Below are 13,104 nucleotides of genomic sequence, written 5' to 3'. Positions count from 1 at the left end.
CCTGAAAAGGAATTCAGAATAATGATAGTAAGGATGATCCGAAATCTTGGAAGTAGAATGGACAAAATGCAAGAAACAGTTAACAAGGACCTAGAAGACATAAAGATGAAACAAGCAACGATGAACAACGCAATAAATGAAATTAAAACCACTCTAGATAGGATCAATAGCAGAATAACTGAGGCAGAAGAACGGATAAGTGACCTGGAAGATAAAGTAGTGGAAATAACTACTGCAGAGCAGAATAAAGAAAAAAGAATGAAAAGAACTGAGGACAGTCTCAGAGACCTCTGGGACAACATTAAACGCACCAACATTCGAATTATAGGGGTTCCAGAAGAAGAAGAGAAAAAGAAAGGGACTGAGAAAATATTTGAAGAGATTATAGTTGAAAACTTCCCTAATATGGGAAAGGAAATAGTTAATCAAGTCCAGGAAGCACAGAGAGTCCCATACAGGATAAATACAAGGAGAAATACGCCGAGACACATATTATTCAAATTATCAAAAATTAAATACAAAGAAAGCATATTAAAAGCAGCAAGGGAAAAACAACAAATAACACACAAGGGAATCCCCATAAGGTTAACAGCTGATCTCTCAGCAGAAACCCTACAAGCCAGAAGGGAGTGGCAGGACATACTGAAAGTGATGAAGGAGAAAAACCTGCAACCAAGACTACTCAACCCAGCAAGGATCTCATTCAGATTTGATGGAGAAATTAAAACCTTTACAGACAAGCAAAAGCTGAGAGAGTTCAGCACCACCAAGCCAGCTTTACAACAAATGCTAAAGGAACTTCTCTAGATAAGAAATGCAAGAGAAGGAAACGACCTATAATAACGAACCCAAAACAATATAGAAAATGGGAATAGGAACATACATATCGATAATTACCTTAAATGTAAATAGACTAAATGCTCCCACCAAAAGACACAGATTGGCTGAATGGATACAAAAACAAGACCCTTATATATGCTGTCTACAAGAGACCCACCTCAGACCTAGAGACACATACAGACTGAAAGTAAGGGGATGGAAAAAGATATTCCATGAAAATGGAAACCAAAAGAAAGCTGGAGTAGCAATTCTCATATCAGACAAAATAGACTTTAAAATAAGGACTATTAAAAGGGATAAAGAAGGACACTACATAATGATCAAGGGATCGATCCAAGAAGAAGATATAACAATTGTAAATATTTATGCACCCAACATAGGAGCACCTCAATACATAAGGCAAATACTAACAATCATAAAAGGAGAAATTGACAGTAACACATTCATAGTAGAGGACTTTAACACCCCACTTTCACCCATGGACAGATCATCCAAAATGAAAATAAATAAGGAAACACAAGCTTTAAATGATACATTAAACAAGATGGACCTAATTGATATTTATAGGACACTCCATCCAAAAACAACAGAATACACATTTTTCTCAAGTGCTCATGGAACATTCTCCAGGATAGATCATACCTTGGGTCACAAATCAAGCCTTGGTAAATTTAAGAAAATTGAAATTGTATCAAGTATCTTTTCTGACCACAACGCCATGAGACTAGATATCAATTACAGGAAAAGATCTGTAAAATATACAAACACATGGAGGCTAAACAATACACTACTTAATAATGAAGTGATCACTGAAGAAATCAAAGAGGAAATAAAAAAATACCTAGAAACAAATGACAATGGAGACACAACGACCCAAAACCTATGGGATGCAGCAAAAGCAGTTCTAAGGGGGAAGTTTATAGCAATACAAGCCCACCTTAAGAAGCAGGAAACATCTCGAATAAACAACCTAACCTTGCACCTCAAGCAATTAGAGAAAGAAGAACAAAAAAACCCCAAAGCTAGCAGAAGGAAAGAAATCATAAAAATCAGATCAGAAATAAATGAAAAAGAAATGAAGGAAACGATAGCAAAGATCAATAAAACTAAAAGCTGGTTCTTTGAGAAGATAAACAAAATAGATAAACCACTAGCCAGACTCATCAAGAAAAAAAGGGAGAAGACTCAAATCAATAGAATTAGAAATGAGAAAGGAGAAGTAACAACTGACACTGCAGAAATAAAAAAAATCATGAGAGATTACTACAAACAACTCTATGCCAATAAAATGGACAATCTGGAAGAAATGGACAAATTCTTAGAAATGCACAACCTGCCAAGATTGAATCAGGAAGAAATAGAAAATATGAACAGACCAATCACAAGCACTGAAATTGAAACTGATTAAAAATCTTCCAACAAACAAAAGCCCAGGACCAGATGGCTTCACAGGTGAATTCTATCAAACGTTTAGAGAAGAGCTAACACCTATCCTTCTCGACTCTTCCAAAATATAGTAGAGGAAGGAACACTCCCAAATTCCTTCTACGAGGCCACCATCACCTTGATACCAAAACCAGACAAGGATGTCACAAAGAAAGAAAACTACAGGCCAATATCACTGATGAACATAGATGCAAAAATCCTCAACAAAATACTAGCAAACAGAATCCAACAGCACATTAAAAGGATCATACACCATGATCAAGTGGGGTTTATTCCAGGAATGCAAGGATTCTTCAATATATGCAAATCTATCAATGTGATAAACCATATTAACAAATTGAAGGAGAAAAACCATATGATCATCTCAATAGATGCAGAGAAAGCTTTTGACAAAATTCAACACCCATTTATGATAAAAACCCTCCAGAAAGTAGGCATAGAGGGAACTTTCCTAAACATAATAAAGGCCATATATGACAAGCCCACAGCAAACATCATCCTCAATGGTGAAAAACTGAAAGCATTTCCACTAAGATCGGGAACAAGACAAGGTTGCCCACTCTCACCACTCTTATTCAACATAGTTTTGGAAGTTTTAGCCACAGCAATCAGAGAAGAAAAGGAAATAAAAGGAATCCAAATCGGACAAGAAGAAGTAAAGCTGTCACTGTTTGCAGATGACATCATACTATACATAGAGAATCCTAAAGATGCTACCAGGAAACTACTAGAGCTAATCAATGAATTTGGTAAAGTAGCAGGATACAAAATTAATGCACAGAAATCTCTGGCATTCCTATATACTAATGATGAAAAATCTGAAAGTGAAATGAAGAAAACACTCCCATTTACCATTGCAACAAAGAGAATAAAATATCTAGGAATAAACCTACCTAAGGATATGAAAGACCTGTATGCAGAGAATTATAAGACACTGATGAAAGAAATTAAAGATGATACAAATAGATGGAGAGATATACCATGTTCTTGGATGGGAAGAATCAACATTGTGAAAATGACTATACTACCCTAAGCAATCTACAGATTCAATGCAATCCCTATCAAACTACCACTGGCATTTTTCACAGAACTAGAACAAAAAATTTCGCAATTTGTATGGAAACACAAAAGACCCAGAATAGCCAAAGCAATCTTGAGAACGAAAAAAGGAGCTGGAGGAATCAGGCTCCCTGACTTCAGACTATACTACAAAGCTACAGTAATCAAGACAGTATGGTACTGGCACAAAAACAGAAAGATCAGTGGAACAGGATAGAAAGCCCAGAGATAAACCCATGCACATATGGACACCTTATCTTTGATAAAGGAGGCAGGAATGTACAGTGGAGAAAGGACAGCCTCTTCAATAAATGGTGCTGGGAAAACTGGACAGGTACATGTAAAAGTATGAGATTAGATCACTCCCTAACACCATACACAAAAATAAGCTCAAAATGGATTAAAGACCTAAATGTAAGGCCAGAAACTATCAAACTCTTAGAAGAAAACATAGGAAGAACACTCTATGACATAAATCACAGCAAGATCCTTTCTGACCCACCTCCTAGAGTAATGGAAATAAAAACAAAAATAAACAAATGGGACCTAATGAAACTTCAAAGCTTTTGCACAGCAAAGGAAACCATAATCAAGACCAAAAGACAACCCTCAGAATGGGAGAAAACATTTGCAAATGAAGCAACTGACAAAGGATTAATCTCCAAAATTTACAAGCAGCTCATGCAGCTCAATAACAAAAAAACAAACAACCCCATCCAAAAATGGGCAGAAGACCTAAACAGACATTTCTCCAAAGAAGATATAAAGTATGCCAACAAACACATGAAAGAATGTTCAACATCATTAATCATTAGAGAAATGCAAATAAAAACTACAATGAGATATCATCTCACACCAGTCAGAATGGCCATCATCAAAAAATCTAGAAACAATAAATGCTGGAGAGGGTGTGGAGAAAAGGGGACACTTTTGCACTGCTGGTGGGAATGTGAATTGGTTCAGCCACTATGGAGAACAGTATGGAGGTTCCTTAAAAAACTACAAATAGAATTACCATATGACCCAGCAATCCCACTACTGGGCATATACCCTGAGAAAACCAAAATTCAAAAAGAGTCATGTACCAAAATGTTCATTGCAGCTCTATTTACAATAGCCCGGAGATGGAAAGAACCTAAGCGCCCATCATCGGACGAATGGATAAAGAAGATGTGGCACATATACACAATGGAATATTACTCAGCCTTAAAAAGAAATGAAATTGAGTTATTTGTAATGAGACGGATAGACCTAGAGTCTGTCATACAGAGTGAAGTAAGTCAGAAAGAAAAAGACAAATACCGTATGCTAACACATATATATGGAATTTAAGGAAAAAGAATGTCATGAAGAACCTAGGGATAAGACAGGAATAGAGGCGCAGACCTACTGGAGAACGGACTTGAGGATATGGGGAGGGGGAAGGGGGAGTTTTGACAGGGCGAGAGAGAGTCTTGGACATATACACACTAACAAACGTAGTAAGGTAGATAGCTAGGGGGAAGCAGCCGCAAGGCACAGGGATATTAGCTCGGGGCTTTGGGACAGCCTGGAGGGGTGGGATGGGGAGAGTGGGAGGGAGGGAGACGCAAGAGGGAAGACACATGGGAGCATATGTATATGTATAGCTGATTCACTTTGTGATAAAGCAGAAACTAACACACCATTGTAAAGCAATTATACCCCAATAAAGATGTTAAAAAAAAAAAAAAAATCTTCCAGCAAACAAAAGCCCAGGACAGGATGGCTTCACAGGTGAATTCTATCAAACACTTAGAGAAGAGCTAACACCTTTCCTTCACAAACTCTTCCAAAATACAGCAGAGGGAGGAACACTCCCAAACTCATTCTATGAGGCCACCATCACCCTGATACCAAAGTCAGACAAAGATGTCACATAGAAAGAAAAGTACAGGCCAATAGCACTGATGAATATAGATGCAAAAATCCTCAACCAAATACTAGCAAACAGAATCCAGCAGCACATTAAAAGGATCATAGGTCATGACCAAGTGGGTTTTATCCCAGGAATGCAAGAATTTTTCAATATATGCAAATCAATCAATGTAATAAACCATATTAACAAATTGAAGGAGAAAAACCATATGATCATCTAAATAGATGCAGAAAAACCTTTCGACAAAATTCAACACCCATTTATGGTGAAAACTCTGAAGAAAGTAGGCATAGAGGGAACTTACTTCAACATAATAAAGGCCATGTATGACAAACCCACAGCCAACATCGTTCTCAATGGTGATAAACTGAAAGCATTTCCACTAAGATCAGGAACAAGACAAGGTTGCCCACTCTCACCACTATTATTCAACATAGTTTAAGAAGTTTTAGCCACAACTATCAGAGATGAAAAAGAAATACAAGGAATTTAAATCGGTAAAGAAGTAAAATTGTCACTGATTGCAGATGACATGATACTATACATAGAGAAACCTAAAGATGCTACCAGAAAACTACTAGGGGTAATCAATGAATTTGGTAAAGTGGCAGGATACAAAATTAATGCACAGAAATCTCTTGCATACCTGTATACTAATGACGAAAATCTGAAAGAGGAATTAAAGAAACACTCCTATTTACCATTGCAACAAAAAGAATAAAATACCTAGGAATGAACCTACCTAAGGACAAAAAACTGTATGCAGAAAACTATAAGACACTGAAGAAAGTAATTAAATATGATACAAACAGATGGAGAGATATACCATGTACTTGGATTGGAAGAATCAACATTGTGAAAATGACTATACTACCCAAAGCAATCTACAGATTCAATGCAATCCCTATCAAACTACCACTGGCATTTTTCACAGAACTAGAACCAAAAATTTCACAATTTGTATGGAAACACAAAAGACCCCGAATAGCCAAAGCCATCTTGAGAACGAAAAATGGAGCTGGAGGAATCAGGCTCCCTGACTTCAGACTATACTACAAAGCTACAGTCATCAAGACAGTATGGTACTGGCACAAAAACAGAAATATAGATCCATGGACCACGATAAAAAGCCCAGATATAAACCCACACACATATGGTCACCTTTTGTTTGATAAAGGAGGCAAGAATATACAGAGAAAAGAGAGCCTTTTCAATAAGCGATGCTGGAAAACTGGACAGCTACATGCAAAAGAATGAAATTAGAACACTCCCTAACACCACACACAAAAATAAACTCAAAATGAATTAAAGACCTAAATGTAAGGCCAGACACTCTAAAACTCTTAGAGGAAAACGTAGAGAAAACACTTTCTGACAGTTATCACAGCAAGATGATTTTTGACCAATCTCCTAGAGAAACGGAAATAAAAACAAACATAAACCTATGGGACCTAATGAAACATAAAACCTTTTGCACAGCAAAGGAAACTTTAAACAGGACATAAAAACAACTCTCAGAATGGGAGAAAATATTTGCAAATGAAGCAACTGTCAAGGAAATAATCTCCAAAATATAAAAGCAGCTCATGCAGCTCAATATCAATCACACAAAAAACCCAATCCAAAAATGGGCAGAACACCTAAATAGACATTTCTCCAAAGAAGATACACAAATTGCCAACAAACACATAAAAGGATGCTCAACATCACTAGTCATTAGAGAAATGCAAATCAAAACTACAATGAGATATCACGTCACACAGGTCAGAATGGCCATCATCATAATGTCTCCAAACAATAAATGCTGACAAGGGTGTCGAGTAAATGGAACTCTCTTGCACTCTTGGTGAGAATGTAAATTGATAAAGCCACTATGGAGAACATCATGGAGGTTCCTAAAAAACTAAAAATAGAACTACCATACAGGCCAGCAATCTGACTACTGGGAATATATCCTGAGAAAACCATAATTCAGAAAGAGTCATGTACCACAATGTTCATTACAGAACTATTTACAATAGCCAGCACATGGAAGCAACCTAAATGTATACTGACTGATGAATGAATAAAGATGATTTGGCACATACATACAATGGAATATTACTCATCCATAAAAAGAAATGAAATCGAATTATATGTAGTGAGGTGGATTGACCTAGACAGAGTGTGTCATACAGAGTGGAGTAAGTCAGAAAGAGAAAATAAATACCTTATGCTAACAGATATATATGGAATCTAAAAAAAATTTTTTAAAAAGGTCATTAAGAACCTAGGTGCAGGACAGAAATAAAGATGCAGACCTACTAGAGAATAGACTTGAGGACACAGGGAAGGGGAATTGTAAGCTGGGTTGAAGTGAGAGGGTGGCATGTACACATATACACTACCAAATGCAAAATAGATAGCTAGTTGGAAGCAGCCACATAGTACAGGGAGATGACTCAGTGCTTTGTGACCACCTAGAGGGGTGGGATAGGGAGGGTGGGAGGGACACACAAAAGGGAGGGGATATAGGAATATATGTATATGTATAGCTGATTCACTTTGTTATATAGCAGAAACTAACACACCATTGTAAAGCAATTATACTCCAATAAAGATGTTAAAAAAGAAAGTAAATAAAGATAACACAGAGTTTAGAAAATTCTAGCAAATCATATATATGAAAAAGATCTAGTAAGAATTCTTAACAAGTCAATAATGAAATATAAATAACAATTTTTTAAATGAGCAAAGATTTGAAAAGACAATTCTACAATAAAGCACACAAATGTCTGCAACACATGAAAAGATGCTTGTCTTTAGTCATTATGGAAATATTATTCAAAATTACATGAAAATTCACACTTACTTGAATGGCTGTAATTTTCATAAAATGCAAAATATCCAATGTTGCCAAAAATGTTGAGAAAATGGAACCCTCAAAAATGCTGGTGGGGGCTTCCCTGGTGGCGCAGTGGTTGAGAGTCTGCCTGCCGGTGCAAGGGACACGGGTTCGTGTCCCGGTCCGGGAGGATACCACATGCTGTGGAGCAGCTGTGCCCATGGGCCATGGCCGCTGAGTGTGCGCATCCGGAGCCTGTTGCTCCGCAACGGGAGAGGCCACAAGAGAGGCCCACGTACCGCACACACACAAAAAACAAAAACAAGAACAAAAATGCTTGTGGGAATGCAAAAAGTTAAAGCAACTATGGAAAAGTATTTGAAAGTGGGATTATCCCAGATGCAAAATTAGTTCAATATATGAAAGTCAATTGATATAATATGCCATACCCATATGTACACTAGAATACTACTCAGTCATAAAAAAAAGAATGAAATAAGAGGAGCTTCAAGATGGCAGAAGAGTAAGACACGGAGATCACCTTCCTCCCAACAAATACATCAGAAATACATCTACATGTGGAACAACTCCTACAGAACACCTACTGAATGCAGGCAGAAGACCTCAGACTTCTCAAAAGGCAAGAAACTCCCCATGTACCTGGGTAGGGTAAAAGAAAAAAGAAACAACAGACACAAAAGAACAGGGATGGGACCTGCACCAGTGGGAGGGAGCTGTGAAGGAGGAAAGGTTCCCACACACTAGGAGCTACTTTGTGGGCAGAGACTGCAGGTGGCTGAGGCGGGAAGCATCGGAGCCTCGGAGGAGAGTACAGCAACACGGTTGCAGAGGGCAAAGCAGAGAGAATCCCCCACAGAGGATCGGTGCCGAACTGCACTCACCAGCCCAAGAGGCTTGTCTGCTCATCTGCTGGGACGGGCAGGGGCTAGGAGCTGAGGCTCCTGTTTTGGTCGGATCCCAGGGAGAGGACTGGGGTTGGCGGCGTGAACACAGCCTGAAGGGGGATAGTGCACCACGGCTAGCTGGGAAGGAGTCCGGGAAAATATCTGGAGCTGCCGAAGAGGCAAGAGACTTTTTCTTGCCTCTTTGTTTCCTGGTGCACAAGGAGAGGGGATTCAGAGCACTGCTTAAAGGAGCTCCAGAGACGGGCGCAAGCCCCTGCTATCAGCGTGGACCCCAGAGACGTGCATGAGACGCTAAGGCTGCTGCTGCGGCCACCAAGAAGCCTGTGTGCAAGCACAGGTCACTCTCCACACCTCCCCTCCAGGGAGCCTGTACAACATGCCACTGCCAGGGTCCCGTGATCCAAGGACAACTTCCCCAGGAGAATACACAGCACACCTCAGTCTGGGGAAACATCATGCTGGCCTCTGCTGCTGCAGGCTCTCCCCGCATCCGTACCCCTCCCTCCACCTGGCCTGAGTGAGTCAGAGCCCCCAAAGCAGCTGCTTCTTTAACCCCGTCCTATCTGAGCGAAGAACAGATAGATGCCCTCAGGTGACCTACATGCAGAGGCGGGGCCAAATCCAAAGCTGAACCCTGGGAACTGTGCAAACAAAGAAGAGAAAGGGAAATCTTTCCCAGAAGCCACAGGAGCAGCAGATTACATCTCCAAAATCAACTTGAAGTACGCTGCATCTGTGGAATACCTGAATAGACAATGAATCATCCCAAATTGAGGTGGTGGATTTTAGGAGCAACAATATATATATATATTTTTTTTCCCTTTTTCTCTTTTTGTGAGTGTGTATGTGTATGCTTCTGTGTGTGATTTTGTCTGTATAGCTTTTCTTTTACCATTTGTCCTAGGGTTCTGTCTGTCTGTTTTTTTTTTTCTTATAACTTAAATTTTTTCCTGAATAATTATTTTAATAGCTTTTTTCTTTTATTTTACTTTTCTATTTCATTTTATTTTATCTTCTTTCTTCCTTCCTTCCTTTCTTTCTTTCTTTCTTAGTTTCTTTCTTTCCTTCTTTCTTTCTTTCTTTCTTTCTTTCTTTCTTTCTCTTTCTTTCTTTTATTCCTCACTTTTATTCTGAGCTGTGTGGAGAAAAGGCTCTTGGTGCTCCAGCCAGGTGTCAGGGCTGTGCCACTGAGGTGGGAGAGCCAAGTTCAGGACATGGGTCCACAACAGACGTACCAGCTCCATGTAATATCAAACAGCAAAAATCTTCCAGAGATCTCCATCTCAACACCAAGACACAGCTCCACTCACTGATCAGCAAGCTAGAGTGCTGGACACCCTATGCCAAACAACTAGCAAGACAGGAACACAACCCCATCCATTAGCACAGATGCTGCCTAAAATCATAATAAGGCCACAGACACCCCAAACACACCACCAGACGTGGACCTGCCCACCAGAAAGACAAGATCTAGCCTCATCCACAAGAACACAGGCACTAGTACCCTCTACCAGGAAGCCTACACAACCCACTGAACCAACCGTAGCCACTGGGGGCAGACACCAAAAACAATGGGAAGTACGAACCTGCAGCCTGTGAAAAGAGACCCCAAACACAGTACGTTAAGCAAAATGAGAAGACAGAGAAACACACAGCAGATGAAGGAGCAAGGAAAAAACCAACCAGACCTAACAAATGAAGAGGAAATTGGCAGTCTACCTGAAAAAGAATTCAGAATAATGATAGTAAAGATGATCCAAAATCTTGGAAATAGAATGGAGAAAATACAAGAAACGTTTAACAAGGAGCTAGAAGAACAAAAGAGCAAACAAACAGTGATGAATAACACAATAAATGAAATGAAAAATTCTCTAGAAGGGATCAATAGCAGAATAACTGAGGCAGAAGAACGGATAAGTGACCTGGAAGATAAAATATTGGAAATAAGTAGTACAGAGCAGAATAAAGAAAAAATGAAAAGAATTGAAGACAGTCTCAGAGACCTCTGGGACAATATTAAATGCTCCAACATTGGAATTATAGGCGTCTCAGAAGAAGAAGAGAAAAAGAAAGGGACTGAGAAAATATATGAAGAGATTATAGTGGAAAACTTCCCTAATATGGGAAAGGAAATAGTTAATTAAGCCCAGGAAGCACAGAGTCCCATAAAGGATAAATCCAAGGAGAAACACAGTAAGATACATGTTACTCAAACTATCAAAAATTACATACAAGGAACAAATATTAAAAGCAACAAGGGAAAAAAACCAAATAACATACAAGGACAGCCTCATAAGGTTAAAAGCTGATCTTTCAGCAGAAATTCCGTAAACCAGAAGGGAGTGGCAGGACATATTTAAAGTGGTGAAGGAGAAAAATCTACAACCAAGATTACTCTACCCAGCAAGGATCTCATTCAGATTTGACAGAGAAATTAAAACTTCACAGACAAGCAAAAGCTAAGAGAATTCAGCACCACAAAACCAGATTTACAATAAATGTTAAAGGAACTTCTCTATGCAAGAAACACAAGAGAAGGAAAAGACCTACAATAATAAACTCAAAACAATTAAGAAAATGGTAATAGGGCCATACATATCAATAATTATCTTATATGTAAATGGATTGAAGGCTCCAACCAAAAGACATAGATTGGCTGAATGGATACGAAAATAAGACCTGTATATATGCTGTCTGCAAGAGACCCACTCCAGACCTAGGGACACATACAGACTGAAAGTGAGAGGATGGAAGAAGATGTTCCATGCAAATGGAAATCAAAAGAAAGCTGGAGTAGCAATTCTCATATAAGACAAAACACACTTGAAAACAAACACTATTACAAGAGACAAAGAAGGACACTACATAATGATCAAGGCATCAATTCAAGAAGAAAATATAACAATTGTAAATATTTAGGCACCCAACGTAGGAGCACACAATACATAAGGCAAACACTAACAACCATAAAACGGGAAATGGACAGTAACACAACCATAGTAGGGACTTTAACACCCCACTTTCACGAATGGACAGATCATCCAAAATGAAAATAAATAAGGAAACACAAGCTTTAAATGATACATTAGACAAGATGGACTTAATTGTTACTTATAGGACATTCGATCCAAAAACAACAGAATACACATTCTTCTAAAATGCTCATGGAACATTCTCCAGGGTAGATCATACCTTGGGTCACAAATCAAGCCTTGGTAAATTTAAGAAAGCTGAAATTGTATCAAGTATCTTTTCTGACCACAACGCCATGAGACTAGATATCAATTACAGGAAAAGATCTGTAAAAAATACAAACACATGGAGGCTAAACAATACACTACTTAATAATGAAGTGATCACTGAAAAAATCAAAGAGGAAATAAAAAAATACCTAGAAACAAATGACAATGGAGACACAACGACCCAAAACCTATGGGATGCAGCAAAAGCAGTTCTAAGGGGGAAGTTTATAGCAATACAATCCTATCTTAAGAAACAAGAAACATCTCAAATAAGCAACTTAACCTTACACCTAAAGCAATTAGAGAAAAAAAGAACAAAAAACCCCCCATAGTTAGCATAAGGAAAGAAATCATAAAGACCAGAACAGAAATAAATGAAAAGGAATGAAGGAAACGATAGCAAAGATCAATAAAACTAAAAGCTGGTTCTTTAAGAAGATAAACAAAATAGATAAACAATTAGCCAGACTTATCAAGAAAAAAGGGAGAAGACTCAAATCAATAGAATTAGAAATGAAAGAGGAGAAGTAACAACTGACACTGCAGAAATACAAAGGATCACGAGAGATTACTACAAGCAACTATTTGCCAATAAAATGGACAACCTGGAAGAAATGGACAAATTCTTAGAAATGTACAACCTGCCGAGAGTGAACCGAGAAGAAACAGAAAATATCAACAGACTTAATCACAAGCACTGAAATGGAAACTGTGATTAAAAATCTTCCAACAAATAAAAGTCAAGTACCAGAGGGCTTCACAGGCAAATTCTACCAAACATTTAGAGAAGAGCTAACACCTATCCTTCTCAAACTCTTCCAAAATATAGCAGAAGGAAGAAACTCCCAAATTCACTCTAAAAAGCCAGCA

This window comes from Phocoena sinus, chromosome X (assembly GCF_008692025.1).
Source record: "Phocoena sinus isolate mPhoSin1 chromosome X, mPhoSin1.pri, whole genome shotgun sequence".
Taxonomy (NCBI): domain Eukaryota; kingdom Metazoa; phylum Chordata; class Mammalia; order Artiodactyla; family Phocoenidae; genus Phocoena; species Phocoena sinus.
This window is presented reverse-complemented; position numbering follows the sequence as displayed.